Below are 21,663 nucleotides of genomic sequence, written 5' to 3' on the forward strand. Positions count from 1 at the left end.
GTAATAGTCATGTGAGGTTACCGTCATGATAATTCTGGTTGCTTTTTGAGTCACTTGAGAAAAAGTGACTATGTAATCGGTCAGTGTTAGTCTGTCCGGCCGTCCGTAGACACCACCTTAACGTTGGACTTTTCTCGGAAACTATCAAAGCGATCGGGCTCATATTTTGTTTAGTCGTGACCTCCAATGACCTCTACACTTTAACGATGGTTTCGTTGACCTTTGACCTTTTTCAAGGTCACAGGTCAGCGTCAAAGGAAAAATTAGACATTTTATATCTTTGACAAAGTTCATCGGATGTGATTGAAACTTTGTAGGATTATTCTTTACATCAAAGTATTTACATCTGTAGCCTTTTACGAACGTTATCAGAAAAACAAGGGAGATAACTAGCCTTTTCTGTTCGGCAACACACAACTTAACGTTGGGCTTTTCTCGGAAACTATAAAAGTGACCGGGCTCAAATTTTATGTGAACGTGACTCATTGTGTTGTGAATAGCAATTTCTTCCTGTCCATCTGATGCCTCATATAATATTCAGAACTGCGAAAGTGACTCGATCGAGCGTTTGCTCTTCTTGTTCCATTGGAAAGTGAGTTGCATTACAGTACAGCATAATCTACTAAAAAAAGTCTATGCGTGTGTTTGTGTTTGAGACTTTCACTAGGAATTGTGGATCTTTATTGTGTGCACGCATGAATGCACATGGTTTTTTTTTACCCTGAGAATAGAGTCTGCACAAAGTTGACTCTCGGAAATCACTCCCTTGCCAAACCCAGGGTTCAAACCCACACCACTGGTGACAAACTGGTTTCAAAGCCACTATTTTTAACTCTTAAATTGAACAGTAAAGGTTGCAGTGGAAGACAATAAACACTGACATGCAAGATTTAGATGACATTCATTTTAAAGGAGATTCAACACTCTGTAGTTCCATTTGACAGTTGCATTTATTTGGTTTAGTATACTCCCCTTCTTAGTTTACTGCATGTAGCAGATGCACAAAGCACGAAAAACAAGAAAAGACATAAGAAGAGTTTGTTAACACACCATGCTTGATAAATACAACCATTTTGCATCACAGATAGCTCATTGGCTGACTTACAGAAAAAAAGTGGAAAGTTTATAAACATTCTTTGAACATTTTGAATCAGACATGTTGTTTTCTGCAAGACTGTTGAAATAAAATGTGAATACAGTAGTTTATGAATATTCTGTGAACATTTTGCATCAGACATGCTATTTTCTGAAATGGCAGGTAATTTCATTAACAGTGGAAAAAATGTACAAGGTTTCCTTAATCATTGAACATTTTAAACATTTGTATCCTAGGCACCAAATCAGTCAATTTTTGTTATCAGTTTTTCACTAAAGCGCTCTTTTCCATCTTATGGTTAACATACATTGGAGTATTTATTCATTTTCCAAAATGATCACTTGACAACTGATGAGTAGATTGTTTCCTGGAATTATTTGAATTATTTGAAGGGCGGTCTCTGCTTGTAGGTGCCAATGAACCATGTAAGAAACATTGGAAGAGCATGTCGTAAGAGGCGACTAACGGATTCTGTTTCTCCTTTTACCCTTGTTAAGTGTTTCTTGTATAGAATATAGTCCATTTTTGTAAAGATTTTAGTCAAGCAGTATGTAAGAAATGTTAAGTCCTTTGTACTGGAAACTTGCATTCTCCAAGTAAGGTAATATATTGTACTACTGTAACCGAGTGCCGTAACACTACGATCACCTCGGGAGGCGAAGTGCAATCAAACAGGATTGAAAATGTTAGGGCTAATTTCTTAGCCCTATAAAAACTGTTATGCAAACCCGAAGGTTTCCATGAACATACAGACAATCGGAAACCACCAGACCCCATCACAAACAGAATTCCACAATCCACCGGTGTTGACTTAAAGGCCAACAACTCGGGTGCAGAGTCTGCTGTGAAAGGAGCGGTAGCCTCCCCTGTCACAATCGCCCCCGTTTGAATTAACTTCGTCCCGAAGTTCCGAACCGGGGGACCACTGTCCATTCCAAGTTCGCAGAATGGGAACAGCGCGAAAATGTTCAGTGGTCATAAGTGTATTATGCCGTTACCTGAACATATGCCGAGTCCCATCCCTGCTCGCAAGCGCCAGATGGTAACCGAGTGCCGTAACACTACGATCACCTCGGGAGGCGAAGTGCAATCAAACAGGATTGAAAATGTTAGGGCTAATTTCTTAGCCCTATAAAAACTGTTATGCAAACCCGAAGGTTTCCATGAACATACAGACAATCGGAAACCACCAGACCCCATCACAAACAGAATTCCACAATCCACCGGTGTTGACTTAAAGGCCAACAACTCGGGTGCAGAGTCTGCTGTGAAAGGAGCGGTAGCCTCCCCTGTCACACTACGTTGCAAGCCCCTGGAGCACATTTTTGATTAGTGCTTTTGTGAACAAGAAACAATTGACAAGTGGCTCTATCCCATCTTCCCCCGTCGCGATATAACCTTCGTGGTTGAAAACGACTTAAAACACCAAATAAAGAAAGAAAGAAAGAACATTGGAAGAAGTTGAAGGGAGCATCAGATGTCAAAGTAAAGTTCCTTGTTGTCGTTGGCGTGCATTTTGGAGATCCTTCTCTCTCTCTCGCTGTGCTGCTGGGCAGACCGCTTGGATGTGACTGCAGAGAAACAAACAAAAACGTGTAAAACAGAAAGTTAAGAAGCAGTTGAAGAGATCAGGACGGTGTCCACGCCGTCACGAGCACTCGTCTCGTTCACGTACACCAGCACCTCCGTCACGTTGGGGTTGTACACCATCAGTTTCGGACAACATCAATCAGAAGACATTGTTGAAGTGTGTGTGTCATTTTGACCAACCAACTGACTAACCAACAAAGTATCACAATATCTGTTTCTGATTAGATGCGTCGCTAAGTAACTAACTCAAACTTAAACTAAGAAAGTGAGTACATGTTACTAACTAAATAACTGGAAAGATATACAAAAAATATGTTTCAAAGGATGGAAGTGCTCCAGAATACACTGCATGGAAATTGCTGGGGCAAATCCCACCAACGAGATTGTGTAGGCTGATTCTTTAATATAGTTCATGCTAAACAGATATAGGAATGAATCCTTCACAGTATTTGAAGAACTGGTCAGCCGATGGTAGCACATGATGGTTTAAACTGCGGCGTATGGATTAAAACTGGACAGATTTACCAAGGACTTTAAACATTTTTTTTTTAACATCTGGTGATAATCCCAGCTGGGTTGGCGTCATAACCAGACAGACCTACCGCTGAGTAACTTACCTCTGGTGTTGGTCTCTCAAGTTGGCGTCATAACCAGACAGACCTACCGCTGAGTAACTTACCTCTGGTGTTAGTCTCTCAAGTTGGCGTCATAACCAGACAGACCTACCGCTGAGTAACTTACCTCTGGTGTTAGTCTCTCAAGTTGGCGTCATAACCAGACAGACCTACCGCTGAGTAACTTACCTCTGGTGTTAGTCTCTCAAGTTGGCGTCATAACCAGACAGACTGGCCGCTCATTATTGCCTACCTCCAGTGTCAGCCTCATGGCCGCTATGTCTGTCTCGTCCTCCACCCAGACCTTAGCCACGCCCTCGTGGTGGATGGCGTACACTTGATTGACAAGCTGGGATGGCATCAAAACCAGACAGACTTGCCGCCAGTGTCAGTCTCATGGCTGCAATGTCCGTCTCGTCCTCCACCCAGATCTTAGCCACAACCAGACAAACTTACCTCCAGTGTCAGTCTCATGGCTGCAATGTCCGTCTCGTCCTCCACCCAGACCGTAGCCACGCCCTCGTGGTGGATGGCGTATATTTGATTGACAAGCTCCGACACGGGGGAGGGGTTTTCCGTCTGCTCATACACCTCCACCACCACGCTGGAGTCGGATCAGGTCGGTAGGTAGCTTCGAACATATTCACTGCAATGAAAACGGCAAGGTAAGTTGACTGGCGACTTCCAGAGCAGGCAAAGAGAAGTAGCATAACAGCATGAACTAGAGAGATAATACGGCGAATGTAGTTCTACCTTGGCTTTAAATACCTGATAATCACTCGCACGTCAGTATATTCACGGGAAAATAATCTGCACATACTGCAGAATAACTACACACGAAACTGGCATAGTGGCAAACAGCTCTAATTCACACCAGACTCCCGTTCATATCAATAGGGATTATATTACGAGTTGGCACACAAATCTAAAGTTTGTCCAGAAGTAGCTTACAGGTTGCGCTTTTCTTTGAAAACTGAAACACACCAAAGTTCACATTCAACTTACGAACAAAAATCCTTTTAGAAAAAAATTCCCCCAAAATCGTATAATACCTCACTCAAAGGAAGAAATACACAAGCAACGAAATCTACGTGAAACATACCAACAAGCAAAAAGAGGGCGGAGTCTTCAATGCAGTGGGCGGCGCTTCCCGGCTTGACATGCGCACTTTCTCATTTCCGGTCTTTCACGTTGACAAGTTGATGGCCGTTCGCTCAAGCACCATCTCAAAGGAAGACCAGTGCAAGAAGTTACTGCAGTGGTCCGGCTTATCCTCATATGGAGACTGAACCTGGAAACATTATTAAGATACATCGTATGTCTGTAACAGAATGGATAGCGCATCCTTTCTTATTGGCTATCGCAACATTGACCTAACCGGATGTTAGGCCAAAAAAAAAAATAGGTCTGTTTACGGTAACATAGGCCAACAAAATAGGGTCGGTAGGTCGGGATTTTTTCTTCTTTTTTTTCTTCTCCAAAAAACCATATTTTTACGTTATTTTGCAAAAAAACCAAGATTTTTTTTTTTTTCCCCAAATGCCGAAAAAAAGTCTAGGGTCGCGCGAAAAAACTAGGGTCGGTCGGGTTACCGTAAACAGACCTATTTTTTTTTTGGGCCTTACCTGTATCTGCCATCTTAGTCAATCTTGCCGTACCATTCGATACAGCGAAGCTAAGTCCACAGTGCATAATCGCATCTATTGAGAGGACAAATACATCTATTTCTAATGATATGAATTAATCACAAACTGTGAAAACTGTAGTGGGATACAGATCGCCTTTCACCTGTTTTAAATCTGTTGAAGGATCACAATTAATTTACCAAGTCGACGAACTACTGACGGCACATTGCAACTCAGTAATCTGACAGCAAAACTAGCCTGACAACTGAATTAGTGAAACTAGGAGCGTCTTAATGAAGTTCAGTCTGTTCAGAAAGAACCACGTCCACTTTGCATCTGAATTATTACATTCAGGTACATGTACAATAATTATAAATTAAGTTAACTAAAAAGTCTGATGGATAACATCATTCTCAAGGCCCTGGAAAACTCATAAGAATTATTTGGTATACGATAAGAACTCTTTTGTTTCATGGTCTTTGGCTCCATCCGAATCTACTGATGTGCTTGCGCTTGGTCTTGTTAGACACAGCCGAAGACTGCAACTAAAACTGAAAGGGCTCTGCAAACACAGAAAACAAGGGAGATAGTTAAGCATATGGTTAATATAGAACTTTCCCTTTTCCTAAAAGTTATCTCTCTTCAACCAAGGCCCAAGTTCGATGGCGAGAGAGGAAAAGAAAGAGAAGGGACATAAATTCGTCCAACGTGTTCTTAGTTTCGGGTCTGAGAAGTCTTCTCCCTTTCTGTGGGCGCAGTGGGGCTTGGTGACTTGACTCCTTGTTCGCACAGGAACTGGAGGCACACGCATCAGCCATCACTGACTTTGGGATTGAGTGCAGACGGCGCCCTGCAGCGCATTCGCTCACTTTGATTTAATTATTACTATTCATGTGGTGTCTTTTTCGAGCAAATCGTGCCGTGTGCGTCTAGATTAGGGTAGGCCTATAGTAGATTCTACACTGTGATTCTTCAGATTCGTCAAATTCGCCAGAAATTCCCCGAAACGGTCAGCTCAATAGTGTCCCTTTAACGATGCAGCCGGGGATAGCAGCCCGAATTTTTTTGAGGGAATTCCTCAAGGACATTAAGATATCACAAAAAACAAAACATTCTCATATATATCCATAAGGACTCATCCGAAGTGCACGTGTCGCATTCACCAAAGCACTCGTCACAGGCTCGTTTCACCTCTGCCTCGTCGCGATATGTTTCCCCTCTTTGAGTCAAGTTTTGATTTTTCTTTCCCTTGTCGCTATGTTATTGTGCTTGTAATGTTATAATATTTTAAAGTGAATTTTTTAATATTAAAAAAAAAATATATCCATTAGAACTCACCCGAAGTGCGCGTGCCGCATTCACCAAAGCACTTGTCAAAGGCTCGTTTCACCTCCACTTCATCGCGGTAGTTGTGCTTCTTCGCAACCTCCATCCACCAGTCGTAGAGCAGCCTGTCCCTGAACGGTTTGGATTCCTGGCAGAACTCCGTGGCCGTGTTGGGCACACATTCCCCCACCGCCACGCCGCTGTCGCGCCTGCGGTGTATGTTTTCCGGCGTGACGTAGCGATACGAGATGGACTGACGTTCCGGCGGTTCTGCCAGCACTGCGGCCTCAGTTGGAACGTCTGGTTCGATGATGCGTCCGTCTGTGTGATAGACAGTTATTATGAGTTGAAGTTTCTTACCCCAAAACGGGGTATGGCTGCCTATATGGCGGGAAAAACACACCGGACATACATGTAATATCCTACTTGTACAAAATACACGAGCGTACGTGAGAATTGAAGCCCATGACTACAGAACTGAGGAGAAGAATAAAAATTCAAGTTTCTTTCTATTTTTATGTCACTTATTTATATATTTATTTTATTATTTACTTATTTATTAATCTAATAATGTTATTACTTATTTAAATATGTTCAATTTTTTTTCTGTATTCATTTATTATCTATCAATGTATTTATGCATTTATAAGGATTTTGTTAGCTTTTACATTTTGTTTCTTTGTTTTTTTGTTTAATTCTTCCCTTACAGTTTTCTTTCTGAGTATGTTGCTTTTGCTACTGATTTGTATATATAACCATGTCTTTATTCATTTCCTGTATCGAAATAAACGTGTCTTTCCGGAATAACGAATTGAGATGAGTTGAGCCGAGTTGAATTGAAAGGTCAAGGACGTCACCACAAGCTCGGGAGGGGTGACCTTACTGTGTGATTTCAGTTCCCACTGTTGCCGTGACTTTCATTAAAAGTTGGTCACCGAGATCAATTCCCAGACCACCGTCTTCTCGTTTACAAAGAAAACAAGCTGAACTGATATAAATGTTCACGTTGTCTCATTACTGAAACTCAGAACTTCTCTGACACTCTCATTACTGAAACTCGAATCATTTTGGTTTACACTAGACCCGCCAGTTGTTTGGTGTCGTATCTCATTAACAAAAGGACAACCTCGTAGACAGGCCGAAAATGTCATCACTAAATTGAATAAGAGAGAAATAATTAAACTCGCTGTGTACTCGGAAATGCAAATGCACGTTGCTTCTGTGGACAAATCACAACCGATCTAAGTGATTGAAAAACGAAGTCCGCCAGGGGGAGTAACATTGCGGTTGTCTACATTTAGAGATTCCAGACGCAAACAGTGTAAACCGACCTTATTACCGTCAGTAATACAAGAGACGCAGAAAGCCCGAGGAAGTAAAATTGATGCCGTTTGTCTAACAGGAAGCGAAGGCATAGACTGCCTGTCTATAACTATATTTGTGGAAGGGGGGGGGGGGGGGGGGGGGCAGTATATAGGTATTGCGGAAAGGGGAAAATTGATTGCCCCTGGAGTCAGACAGTCAGGATATGGTGAAATGTGACTGTTTCCGTCTTTGACAGCTGTTGCGGTTTTCTCGGTCCACTAATCAGTCCTTGTGTCCTGGGCCGAGGTGCACGAGAAAGTGACCAACCGGGTGGGAGTCAGTCGCGGTGCTGGATTGGTTGAAATTGACATTTGTTGCTATTTCAACGAATCAGACCCCGCGGTTTGTTCTCACCCGATTGGGTGGCACCCACTTTCGCTTCGTGCACCTCGGTCCTTGACTCCTCTTGGTCAAGTGCTGTGCTTTCCCCCAATTTTCAAGTGATTTTTTTCAGAAGCAGGTTAGTTGAAAATCGCTGCCTATGTGAACAGTGCTAACGCTCTGTTTAGATTAAAGCAACGATTCTCAGCTGATTTGCACATTGGGGGTTGTGCTTTCGCCTTCGTTGTTTTCCGTCTAGACTTTACCCAATTGAAAAGCGCTTGGATACTTAATGACTGACGCAAGTCGCTTGCAAATCGCTGAGGAGTCGAGCAGCGCTGAGCTTTCAAGGCGCTGCTTAATCGGAACTAAATTGTCGGGACCGTTCATATGTCAGACATTTTGCCGACTTGACCCCAGCTACTCGGGAGCGACGTCAAACCAAGTTGAGGGAAAGTTGGTTCAAAGTATGCCATGTGAACAGCACTTCCGACAACGATGAAAATGGGACAGGATGCAGACTTCGTGCAATGGACTATCTTCTTGCAGTGTAGGCCTAATCCGCTTATTATGCTTTCAGCGATAGTGACATTTTAGTCCCACTGAACAAAACATTATTGTGCAACTAGAAAAGGGATGTTTCCGGAACCAACTGCCCAGGGAACCCTCTAAGATCCCGCCCTGCTGACTAATCCGTTGGCACACACAGAAAGTCCTTGACATCGTAAAGCCCACTCACCATAGGCAGCGTCGAAGAGGCTCTGCATGTAGGCCTGGAACTCAGTCGAGCTTTACACGTGGGAGATGAAGGCTCCGGACGGGTTCCAGAACTTGTAGGAATCTCTGATGTCCACGTACACCCGGTCGTGGTAGAGCCCCACCCCGATCTGCGAGTCCTCGTAGTCATTGAAGATCGGGGTACACTGAGTGACCGCCGGTCGGGCCAGGCTGGCCAGCGTGACGTCACTGCTGGACATACTGGCGTTGGCGCGAACCTGGTGGCAGGGAGGGAAGAGACTGAGAAGGTAATTGGATATTCTGTATTCTGGATGCAACAACATTTCTTTGATCAAAAGGTCATGAAATAAAGTAAAGTCAAGTAAATCAAATGAAATAATATTTTAAAAATATTGTGATGGCGATCGAGCTTCAAATTCATTTCCTGTCAAGTGTTATTAAAGTTTTGTTACTGTTGCAAGTAAATTCAAACTGAACGGTCATAATGTAATATTGTAAATATTGTAATTGTGATCGTACTTCATGTTTAGAACAAGGTCTTGTGATCTTTCCTTCCGAATAAGTAAACAAAACTCATCTCCCTGCATATTTATGCTCACACATTTCCTCCCCTGGCTTTCTCTTCCAGTCCAAGCTTAAAATGTAGCATTTGAAATGTGTATTTTGGGTCTCTCCTTGAGAAATAAGGTACATTTGCCAGGTAAGGGGAGGGGAGGAAGCTTTATGAGAGAGAGAGAGAGAGAGAGAGAGAGAGAGAGAGAGAGAGAGAGAGAGAGAGAGAGAGAGAGAGAGAGAGAGAGAGAGAGAGAGAAACAGGCAGACAGACAGAGAGAGACAAAGAAAGAGAAAGACAGCCGTAGAGAACAATCAAAACTTGACTAAATGTAAAAAAAATAAAGAGAGAGAGCGATAGAGAGAGAGAGAGTGACAGCACATAAGAGAGAGAGAGAGAAAGAGAGAGGGTGGAGAGAGAGAGAGCGAGAGAGAGACAGACAGACAGACAGAGACAGAGAGACAGAGAGCGCTCGCTCGCACAAAACCTCTTCCTTTTATCACGAATCTTTGGAAAACAGAAGCCCGAAGGTCGCAAACAACGCAGTGTGTCGACAACTTTAATTTCAGAGGACTTGAAGTTTGCAGTTGGCGCCAGCAGCTGTAACAAATGTCATCCCCACGGACTGGAGTTCCAGGAATACAGGACGTTGGAAAAGAAGCAGCTAGGGACGTAGAAAGATACTCGGGTGACGTCTGGCCGTTTTCGCCAAAACTGAAACTGAAGCGGAGGGGTGGGGGGAGGAGGGCGGGAGGGGGTGGTTGTACTTATGATGCAGGATTTGGAATAAACATAGTTTCCCTGGTGCTTGTAAACATTTGTCGTGCCAAACGTAGTCTTATTAAACATCTTTTCTTCAGTTGAATATGCTTGGCAGACGAGAGTGCTTTAATATTTACAGAAAGGGAGGAAAGTTTGTATAGGCGATCATTGGCCAAGATTCAGACGTGCTTTACTTCGCATTTCCTTACGTTTAATTATCTAAATGGAAATCTCTCACTCACGCATGTTTTCATTTTCTTCACCAATCAACATCCCTTCTACTAGTCGATATTTTCCTTCCTCCCAAGCGAGGAGAGCGATTGCCGGAGAACGTTAGTAGATGTCGTAAAACACGACAGGAACGAAAACGTTTTGTGGACACTAAACCGGAACCGGGAAAGAGAGTCTCGCTGACTCACGCTAAATCTCGTTTTCTCCCCCGTCTCTCCCATTTAATCTTGAGCCCAGCAAACATTGTACTCGTCTCCACTTGATTGAATGGGTGAGATGGGCGGGGCAGGAGACAGAATGAGATAGGAGGCGGAGAGGTTGAAGGCAAGGAGATCGGGAAGAGAGAGAGAGAGAGAGAGAGAGAGAGAGAGAGAGAGAGAGAGAGAGAGAGACAGAGACAGAGAGACAGAGAGAGACAGACAATGACAATGACAATGACAATTCTTTATTTAACGAGGGTAGTAGATTAAGCAGTGGTCTGCTTTTCTACATCCAGCCCTCGCCCTAAAGAGGGACTAACTACAACAATGAAGTAAAAATACAAGATACAAAAACTAAAAATAAAAAAAAAATAAAATTCTACATTTTAACAGATAACTAAAGTGAAAACACATTATACATATGTACACAAAATGCATTGCATTGAGGTAGATTGCTAAGAGAGAGAGAGAGAGAGAGAGAGAGAGAGAGAGAGAGAGAGAGAGAGAGAGAGAGAGAGAGAGAGAGGGAGAGGGAGAGAGAGCGAGAGGGAGAGAGAGCGAGATATTCTTTATTTTAGAGAGAGAGAGAGAGTCAGTCTCAGTTTGACAGTGTAAAGGCGTTGGAGAAAGGAATAATCTTGCCAGTTTGCATCATATGAAAGGTTGGTTCTGTGGGAGTTTCTCTAGTAAGTAACATGCGTGCGTGCATGAATGGGCGCGTGGATGTGTGTATGTGTGTGTTTAGAATTATCATAAACTACAATGATGCATTTAAACACGCAGTAAACCAACCAAAGTGGACATCGAAGAAGCAAGTAACCAAACATTCAACCACGCTCCCCATCAAGCACACAACCAACCAATCAAGCTTCCAAGTTATAAAACACTTTTTTTTTTTTTTTTTTTACAAGTCTATTTATTCATGAATATATATCTGGTAAAAGTAACTACATTTTCTACAAATTCATTTACTCTTGTACCTCGCAAGCAATAATATCACATTTTAGGCATAGTCCCGAATGAACCCCGTGGAAGCAACGTCACATGCACCAAAAGAAGAGCGACTGTTTGATATTCACTCAGTTAGACAATGAATCTCACACGGAGCTAAATCGGGTTATTGGCATAGTCCCGAATTAACCCCGCGAAAGCGACGTCACATATGCTGAAAGAAGAGCGATATTTGTACAAAACAAATCAAGTTATCCTGGTTATTGCTCATATTCATACTTGCACAAAACAAATCAAGTTATATATCCTATGACATCGTACCCGATGCCCGAAGCTGAAACGTCTATAACTAGCTCCAACAGGCTAGCCGCACGTGCTAAGCTATCTTCATGCACAGCACGGCCCAGCAACAGACAAATGGAAGGCGACAGAGCGGACACCAATTCATTCACGATCAATCATGGGGCGATTCTTCGCGCAGAAAGGCGTCTGAATCAGCTCCTGGTGACAGCGAGGGAGCCAAGATTGTGACAAGTCTCCTCTCTCCTGGGAGCTATGGAAGTCTCTCGCGGGACACTGAGTCAGTAGAAGAGCTGAAATCACAGAGAATTATTTTGGAAACCATTTTGAGACATGCACGGATTCGCCTGAGGCCATGAAATGGAATGAATATTTTAAGCAGAAACCGTTGTGGTTTTGCACACATGCACAAAGATTTGGTACTATTCTCAGTGTGGTACATGAGAGTGCCAGATTTCATCTATATAAATATAAAGGTTGTCTATTTACCACCGTTTTAAGACAAAGTTTACTTTCTTTCAAAACCCAATCTTCGATTTCGTACGGTCATTCAAGATCTCGGTGGGGCTACTATATCTCTCTTAGTAATGACGATTCACCGACAATAGACTTACATGTTGGACCTCGGTCTTGCGAGAGAATAGGCTGCGACGACCGCTGCTTTCCGAGTCCGAGTCGCGGCGTGGACTGTAGCCTGGACAATGTTCGTCACGCCCGTCAGGTGAAAGGTTGACCTTGACACCAGACGTCACGTGCAAAAACTTGTCCTTCTTTTTGTGTGGATTGCTCCGCTCGCGATATTGCACGCCGTTCATATACTCTGGATCTTGAAATCTGACGTTCACCTCGCTCCCTGCAAGTTTTTCACAAGTTTTTAATGAGGTTTTGGCCACAGGGGGTTAAGAAACCACACAACAACAAAGTTTAAGGCAATATTGAACATGAATGCAGTGCGCACGCGCGCGTGTGTGTGTTTGTGTGTGTTTGTGTGTGTGTGTTTGTGTGTGTGTGTGTGTATGTGTGCGCGTGCGCGCGTGGGTGAGGTGTTAATTGGAATTGTAAAGCGATTGCAGCTGTGAACCGGGACTTGCGCTATAGAAAAGAGATTTATTATTGATATTATTATTATTATTATCACGATCGGGTGACAGAGACCAAGAAAGTGTCACTCAGTGGAGTGCCTGTTCTTGGTCGAGTATGATAGAAAGCGCCTGTACGTGATATTGGGCTACAGCAGAGTTTGCTGACAGTGCTCAACTAGCACGGATGTTTTGTAGTGCACGAGTTTCACAGTGGGGGTTTCTGCTGTCATAGGGCTGACGGTTTTTCGCTGACAGCGCGCACGGGATTTTCACGGATTGAGTTTCTCGTGTCTTTTTTCTGCTTGGGAGGCAGAATTGTGTATAGCTGGACTGGTTTTGTGACAAGGTCAGTCACGTGTTATTGGCTAGGTTGTCTGAGAGAGGCACAAGGACGGCACACTTGACACCCAGCGGCAGAAGGGGAAGGATCTAATACACAGTTTCTAGAGTATGATGGTTTTTCACCGAATGTTATATTCGGCACTCTAGGGGAACTTCCACAAGTTTTTCCTTTTCACTGCCAGTACTTTGCTGAGGACAAGTCGTCAACTTTCCTTCGTCGGCGATGGCTTTCGCATAAGGATTCGACAAGGGGTTCTGGAGGTTTTTGGTCACTGTTGACGAACAGAGGCGGTTCCAGGGAGGAGGCGGACTTTGCTTCCATTGAGAGTACATTCATAGGCTTTTGAGGTAATAAATCATTATTTAACGCTGTTGATGAGTCTGTGTTGTGGAATGAAATACTCTCTGTTGTTCTTTCCAGGCTAGCGCATAATTTACTCTCTGTGACGCTAAAATACTAATCTGTATATGGTTTTTGCAGATAGGGAGAGAAGGACGGAAAATGACTGTTTTGTTGTTGTAAAAAGTCCGTTTTGTGCAGGCCCACGTGCTCGATGAGATATTTAAAGATGACATGTTTAAAGGTGGTGGGTGAGGGGTAGCTGACATGTTTAGTGCACCGATGCTTTCTGTTTGCAGCCTTCGTTTCGTTTCGTTTCGTTTCGTTACGTTCCTGTAACATCTGCACGGCTGACTTTGGCGGGACCTGTTGAAGCTACGCTAACCAGGAGACCGGCTAACCAGCGGACCGGCTAACCAGCGGACCGGCTAACCAGCGGACCGGCTAACCAGCGAACCGGCTAACCAGCGAACCGACTAACCAGCATACCGGCTAAGCAGCAGCAGCAGAGATAAAGCTAAGTGCACCATGTCGTACGCACCCCGTTGACCACCGTTGTCTTTTCGTATCTGTGATTTCATTGGAGTAGTGACAACGTGGGGTGTGTGACACCTGCACGAACTAGAGCTTTTCGAACAGAACATTCGCATTTAACTATATTTACACGGGTTCAGCGTGTTACTATAATTTTCTATATACTACTGGCATTTTGTCAGTGAACACTGGTTTTTTTACGTGTTGAGAACGTAAAAGGAACATATTTTGAGTGAAGGCTCGAGGGAGGTGGAGAGTTTATACATAAACAGGCGTCTGAAACTTATACTTTTGTTGACTCTATTTAATTGTATGCCTGCGAGAGTGGATCGTGGTGTGGTTAGTTAATTAGTAGTAATTAACCGGTTCATAATCACCTTAAGTGATATATTGAAACGTGACACATGGGGGCCAAGCCGGGATTTACTCAGTTAATTTCCAACTGATAAAGACCCACCAATTAAGGATAACTAAGAGCAGATAATCTCGTCAGTGCTCGACTTATTTTCTGCTTGGTGCTACCCTTTTTTGTATAGTTTTGATCATATACCACACCTTAAGCGATTCACATCTTGCAGGAAATGTAAATTGTAATTTGTGAGTTATTGTATGCGCTAACTGTGATTACTTCCCTTTCCTTTGTTTGTGAATCTTTGTTGTTGTACGTTCAGAGTTTTCCGTTGCAGAGAGCTGAGCGGGGTTAGCGGATTTGTTATTCGTTTTACTCAGTTTTCTCTACATTGTTGTTTCGCATTTTGTAACAGGTTACATTTCTACCGTCTTGTTTTACTTGGATTTTTCTCCATATTTTGACTTTGTTGGAATTTTGGGGGGGAAGGGTCCGAGGACTTCTGTCCTAACCTAGGCTGTGGGAAACACTCTGTTTCACCGCAAAAAGCAGCCGATAAAGTAGGCCACGGCTGTGGGAAACACTTTGTTTCACCGCAAAAAGCAGCCATAAAGTAGGCTACGCGTTTTGTTCTACACCGTTTGGATTTTTCTTCTGCATTTTCCGGTTGCTGGATTTTTGTATCCATTTCATCACCGCGTGTTCTAGCTATAGCTGCGTTAGACTTACTTTGGTAATAAAGCTTTGCTAAAACTAACCATGGCCACAGGGGGATCTCCGACGAGGAGAATAACTTTCGAGACTCCTGGGAGCGAGCAACCGACTGAGCGAGACGCACGCGTTAGAGCCCGAAGCGTTCTAAAACGCTTAGAAGTGGAACGGAAGGAAGAATTTGAGCGACTGACAAGAAAAGAAGAACGTGACCGACAGGAAAAGAAGGACGAACTTGACAGACAAGAAAGGGAACGACAGGCTGAACGACAGGCCGAACGTGACCGACAGGACAAGAAAGAGAAAGACGAACGAGACAGACAGGAAAGGAAAGACGAACGAGACAGACAGGAAAGAGAACGGAAAGACGATCTTGACAGACAAGAAAGGGAACGACAGGCCGAACGTGACCGACAGGAAAAGAAAGACGAACGTGACAGACTAGACCGGAAGGAACAGGCGGATCGCGATCACCAGCTAGAACTAGCTAGGCTACAGGCCGAGAAGGGTACGCTTACTCAGGCTAGCGCGCCGACATTTGTTGCCGACCGTACGAGACTGCCGACGTTCGACGATGACAAGGACGAGCTCGACGACTTTTTACGCCGGTTTGAGCGCATTGCATCTGACCAGAAGTGGGAAGAGGCCACGTGGGCTAGCCGCCTTAGCACCTGCTTAAAGGGACGCGCATTGCAGCTCTACAACGCTTTGGATGACGACGAGGCGAGAGACTATCAGGCACTAAAGAAGGCGTTACTCCAGCGCTTCAACCTGACTGCGGAAGCCTACAGACGACGTCTGCGTAACAGCAAGAGACTGAGCGGCGAGCTGAGTCATCAGTTTGTGGCACGCCTTAATCTCTACCTGCGGCGCTGGGTGGAGATGGCCGAAAAGGACTGGACCGTCAACGACCTTGCCGACCTCATTGTCATGGAGCAACTGATGTCCAGCCTGCGACCTGAGGTGGTGACCTTCGTGCAGGAGCACCAGCCAAAGACTACTCAGGAGGCAGCCGACTGGATCAGAGTACACGAGGACGCCCAGGCGATCTCCGGCAAATCTTCAGGCTCACGGCCGGGAAAATCGGGAAATTCGGGTTCTTCAGGACCCAAGGACGGGAAGGACGATCAGGGACACAAAGGATCAAGTTCCAGAACTGACATCCAGTGTTACTACTGCAACAAGCGGGGCCACGTGAAGAAGGACTGCCACAAGAGACAGGCTGACCAGAAGGGCGTACACTTTGTTGGCAGTGAGGAGTTAAGGGACGTCACGAGCTCATGCACAATTCCACAACTCTGCGTTCCGTGCTCCAGGAAACATTTCCAGCCCCACTGCAACGTTTACGTTAACGGAGTGAAGGGCGAAGGTCTGCGGGACACAGGAGCAGACATGATAGTGGTTCGGGCGAGTCTAGTTCCAGCTATGGCCTACACAGGAGACAGCATCAGGGTGAGAATGGCCGAGGCATCTCACGCTTACGACTTGAACACGGCAGTGATCAAGGTCGTAACACCGTTGTTCACGGGGACCATTGTGGCCGTCGTCATGGACGATCCTCCATGCGACCTGCTCATTGGAAACCGGGTTCAGTTTGTGGACGGCGTCACCAGGGAGGTTCCCGTTTATCGGTCTCCCGACGTCATTTCAGTGCTCACGCGGGCACAGGCGGAGCGAGAGGACAAACCTCTCAAACCCCTACCTGCTGCACGAGCTGCCCTGGGGAACGTGACCCCCGCGCTTCTCGCGAAGGCTCAGGCATCTGATCCGACATTAGCGACTCCTCGGGAGCACGCGAAGTCGGGGAAGGTGAAGCTGAGCGGGAAGCATGGGAGGTCAAAGTTCCTCAGGGACAAGAAGTTGCTCTACCGTGAGTTCAGCAACAAGGAAGGTGCATTCAAACAGGTTGTCGTGCCTCGCGAGTTTCGCGAGGGTGTCATGGCAACGGCACACGACTCGATTCTGGGAGGTCATCTTGGCACCAAGAAGACCACGGATCGTGTCTGGCGCCACTTTTACTGGCCAGGCATCTGCACGGATGTCCGACGTTTCTGTGCGTCCTGCGATAAGTGCCAGAAGGTGGTTGCCAAAGGAAGGGTGAGGAAGGTCCCCTTAGAGAAGATGCCGCTCATCGACGAACCCTTTCGTCGGGTGGCAGTGGACATCATCGGGCCCATCTTGCCTGCGTCTGAGGACGGAAACAGATACATTTTGACCATGGTGGACTACGCTACTCGATACCCAGAGGCGATCCCTCTGAAATCGATTGAAGCCACGCGAGTAGCTGAGGCTCTGGTTACTATGTGGTCCCGGCTGGGAATTCCATCAGAGGTACTCACCGACAGAGGCACGCAGTTCACGGGAGGAGTGATGGCGGAGGCAGCACGACTGCTATCACTGGAGCAGCATTTCACCACTCCTTACCATGCTCAGTGCAACGGACTGGTGGAAAGGTTCAATGGCACCTTGAAGACCATGCTGAGGAAACTAGCTCAGGAGAAACCACGCACGTGGGACAGGTACATCCCAGCATTGCTTTTTGCATACCGCGAGGTTCCTCAGGAGAGCTTGGGTTTTTCCCCATTTGAGTTGTTGTACGGCAGACAGGTACGCGGTCCCATGGCTATCCTGCGTCAAGCCTGGACGGACGAAGAAGCTGACGAGGAGGTGCAGACGACAGCGACCTACATAGTAGAACTCAGGAACAGGATTGAAGAGACCTGCAAACTGGCTCAAGAGAACCTGGGAAGAGCAGCACAGCGTTATGCGCGAGGATTCGACCGCAAGGCACGGCCGCGCAGCTTCAAGATTGGAGAACGGGTGTTGCTACTTCTACCTGTCAAACACAACAAGCTACAACTGCAGTGGCAAGGACCTTTTGAGGTGACAGCGAAGGTGGGCCTGAACGACTACAGGATCGTCATGAACGGGAAAGCACGCCTGTACCACGCCAACCTGCTGCGCGCCTACATAGAAAGGACTGCCTACGGGGAAAAGGACAAAGTGACAGAAGCAGTTGCTGTCGTGATGGACGAGACAACGGAAGAACAGGGAGGAGGACGTGTACCAGTTTGTCCGCTGGAGGCTAGTGAGGATCACACGGACGTGCACATCTCACCTGATCTTGGGGACGACCAGCAGGCGGACCTGCAAGAGATCCTGAAGGATGCAGCACGGGTCCTTACAGACATACCACTTCAGACGCATCTAGAGGAGTTTACCTTCGACTTGCTGGAGAAACAGCCAGTGAGGACGAAGCAGTATCCCATGCCTCACGCCCAGAAGGAGGTGGTCAGGAAGGAAATCGCCGACATGACGAAGTTGGGCGTCATCGAGCCAGCGAACTCTCCCTACAGTTCACCAATTGTGCTTGTGAAGAAGAAGGATGGACGCGTCAGGTTCTGTGTCGACTACCGGAAGCTGAACAAGATTACGGCGTTTGACGCGGAACCCATGCCTGATGTGGACTACCTCTTCAGTCACTTGGCCAAGGCCAAGTATTTTTCAAAATTAGACCTCACCAAGGGATACTGGCAAATTCCAGTTGCCGAGGAAGATCGCCCAAAGACTGCATTTACCACTCCATTCGGCCAGTTCCAGTGGACAGTCATGCCTTTTGGTCTACAGAATGCAGGTGCCGTCTTCACTCGCATGATGAGGAAACTTTTGGAACCATTGAAGCGCGAGGACATCAGCAGTTTCATCGACGATGTGCTGATCGCGACTGAGACATGGACTGAACATCTCGACGCCCTGCGCGACGTGTTCGGAAGGTTGAAGGACGGAAATCTGGGAGCTAAACCGTCCAAGTGCTTCTTGGGATTTCGGGAATTGTCTTTCCTGGGTCATGTTGTCGGCGAGGGATTGCTCGTTCCAGAGGACGACAAGATCCAGAAGATTCGGGAGGCGGAGCCACCGCGCACGAAGAAAGAAGTCAGGTCTTTCCTGGGCCTAGCCAGCTTCTACAGACGCTTCATCCCGCACTTTGCCGAAATCGCACTACCACTGACCAACCTTACCAAGAAACTACAACCGACCGTTGTAGTGTGGACTGAGGAATGCAGCTCCGCATTCAACACCCTGAAGAGGCGACTCACCAGTCAGCCTATTCTCCGACTACCAGACCTGAACAAGGACTTCGTGCTGAGGACAGACGCTTCAGGGAAGGGACTTGGGGCAGTGTTGCTTCAGGAGACAGAGGGGTTTTTGCACCCTGTTTGCTTCGCCAGCCGTAAGCTGACCTCGGCCGAGGCAGCGTATGCAACGGTTGAACGCGAGTGTCTCGCCATTGTCTGGGGCATCCAGAAGTTCGAAGCGTACCTGTACGGACGACCTTTCTGTCTGGAGACGGACCATCAACCTCTGCAATATCTTCAGGTTGCAAGGTTGGCAAACGCCAGACTTATGCGCTGGGCGTTGATTCTCCAACCGTACCAATTCACGGTACGCGTCATTCCGGGCGCCAACAATGTTGGAGCTGACTTTCTCTCTCGGGCTGTAGAGGAGAACATGACTGTGAGCGAAACCGAGGTTTCGTCTTGAAGAGGGGAGGTGTGTCACGATCGGGTGACAGAGACCAAGAAAGTGTCACTCAGTGGAGTGCCTGTTCTTGGTCGAGTATGATAGAAAGCGCCTGTACGTGATATTGGGCTACAGCAGAGTTTGCTGACAGTGCTCAACTAGCACGGATGTTTTGTAGTGCACGAGTTTCACAGTGGGGGTTTCTGCTGTCATAGGGCTGACGGTTTTTCGCTGACAGCGCGCACGGGATTTTCACGGATTGAGTTTCTCGTGTCTTTTTTCTGCTTGGGAGGCAGAATTGTGTATAGCTGGACTGGTTTTGTGACAAGGTCAGTCACGTGTTATTGGCTAGGTTGTCTGAGAGAGACACAAGCACGGGGCACTTGACACCCAGCGGCAGAAGGGGAAGGATCTAATACACAGTTTCTAGAGTATGATGGTTTTTCACCGAATGTTATATTCGGCACTCTAGGGGAACTTCCACAAGTTATTCCTTTTCACTGCCAGTACTTTGCTGAGGACAAGTCGTCAACTTTCCTTCGTCGGCGATGGCTTTCGCATAAGGATTCGACAAGGGGTTCTGGAGGTTTTTGGTCACTGTTGACGAACAGAGGCGGTTCCAGAGGAGGCGGACTTTGCTTCCATTGAGAGTACAATCATAGGCTTTTGAGGTAATAAATCATTATTTAACGCTGTTGATGAGTCTGTGTTGTGGAATGAAATACTCTCTGTTGTTCTTTCCAGGCTAGCGCATAATTTACTCTCTGTGACGCTAAAATACTAATCTGTATATGGTTTTTGCAGATAGGGAGAGAAGGACGGAAAATGACTGTTTTGTTGTTGTAAAAAGTCCGTTTTGTGCAGGCCCACGTGCTCGATGAGATATTTAAAGATGACATGTTTAAAGGTGGTGGGTGAGGGGTAGCTGACATGTTTAGTGCACCGATGCTTTCTGTTTGCAGCCTTCGTTTCGTTTCGTTTCGTTTCGTTACGTTCCTGTAACATCTGCACGGCTGACTTTGGCGGGACCTGTTGAAGCTACGCTAACCAGGAGACCGGCTAACCAGCGGACCGGCTAACCAGCGGACCGGCTAACCAGCGGACCGGCTAACCAGCGAACCGGCTAACCAGCGAACCGACTAACCAGCATACCGGCTAAGCAGCAGCAGCAGAGATAAAGCTAAGTGCACCATGTCGTACGCACCCCGTTGACCACCGTTGTCTTTTCGTATCTGTGATTTCATTGGAGTAGTGACAACGTGGGGTGTGTGACACCTGCACGAACTAGAGCTTTTCGAACAGAACATTCGCATTTAACTATATTTACACGGGTTCAGCGTGTTACTATAATTTTCTATATACTACTGGCATTTTGTCAGTGAACACTGGTTTTTTTACGTGTTGAGAACGTAAAAGGAACATATTTTGAGTGAAGGCTCGAGGGAGGTGGAGAGTTTATACATAAACAGGCGTCTGAAACTTATACTTTTGTTGACTCTATTTAATTGTATGCCTGCGAGAGTGGATCGTGGTGTGGTTAGTTAATTAGTAGTAATTAACCGGTTCATAATCACCTTAAGTGATATATTGAAACGTGACAGTAGTAATTCTAGTATTCTGATTGCTAATTGTTACAGTTAACATTACCTCCGTTCCTAGATTATAAAGGAGAGTGCAAATCTTCAACAGTGGCGTAGGTGTTACGGTTTGCACGAACAGGGCTGCTTCGCCTTTTGTTGGGGCTGGTCTGTGGCATTCTGCGTTGCGGTGATGGTGGTGCGCGGTATGCGTCACGTGGGTCGTTGAATCGGGCGTTAACCTCACTCGGTCCGCTTTGCTGGTTGCTGGGGGCAGGTAAAAGTCCCCAGTGGCATACTGTAAAGTAAAAGGGAAAATAAACAAGTGTTTGGTATAAAAAAACCAAGAAAGGTAGGTTGTTGGAACGTTTGTTATTGACAAAACAATACATTCACAGATATTTCGACCCAACGGTCTTTTAAGTGAACAGACTAACAAATATTCACACACAAATATTAATTAAAAATATATTTTAAGTGTTTGGTAATTTCTTAAGTGTTTGGTTGCCTAAAACCTGTTCATCCTTCGAGGTTG

The 21,663-nt window shown here is 45.9% G+C and overlaps 2 long non-coding RNA genes across 2 annotated transcripts; both read right to left on the reverse strand.

The window, feature by feature from the left end:
* Nucleotides 1-1,705: 1,705 nt before the first annotated feature.
* Nucleotides 1,706-3,946, reverse strand: LOC138957556 (uncharacterized). Its single transcript, XR_011453076.1, has 2 exons — nucleotides 3,757-3,946; nucleotides 1,706-2,667 (listed from the first exon to the last, which is right to left on the reverse strand). It is a non-coding gene; the product is annotated as an uncharacterized lncRNA (long non-coding RNA).
* A 7,518-nt stretch (nucleotides 3,947-11,464) lies between these two features.
* LOC138955616 (uncharacterized) lies at nucleotides 11,465-21,421 on the reverse strand. Its single transcript, XR_011452307.1, has 3 exons — nucleotides 21,199-21,421; nucleotides 12,287-12,525; nucleotides 11,465-11,965 (listed from the first exon to the last, which is right to left on the reverse strand). It is a non-coding gene; the product is annotated as an uncharacterized lncRNA (long non-coding RNA).
* Nucleotides 21,422-21,663: the final 242 nt, after the last annotated feature.

The sequence above is a fragment of the Littorina saxatilis genome, linkage group LG2 (assembly GCF_037325665.1).
Source record: "Littorina saxatilis isolate snail1 linkage group LG2, US_GU_Lsax_2.0, whole genome shotgun sequence".
NCBI lineage: Eukaryota > Metazoa > Mollusca > Gastropoda > Littorinimorpha > Littorinidae > Littorina > Littorina saxatilis.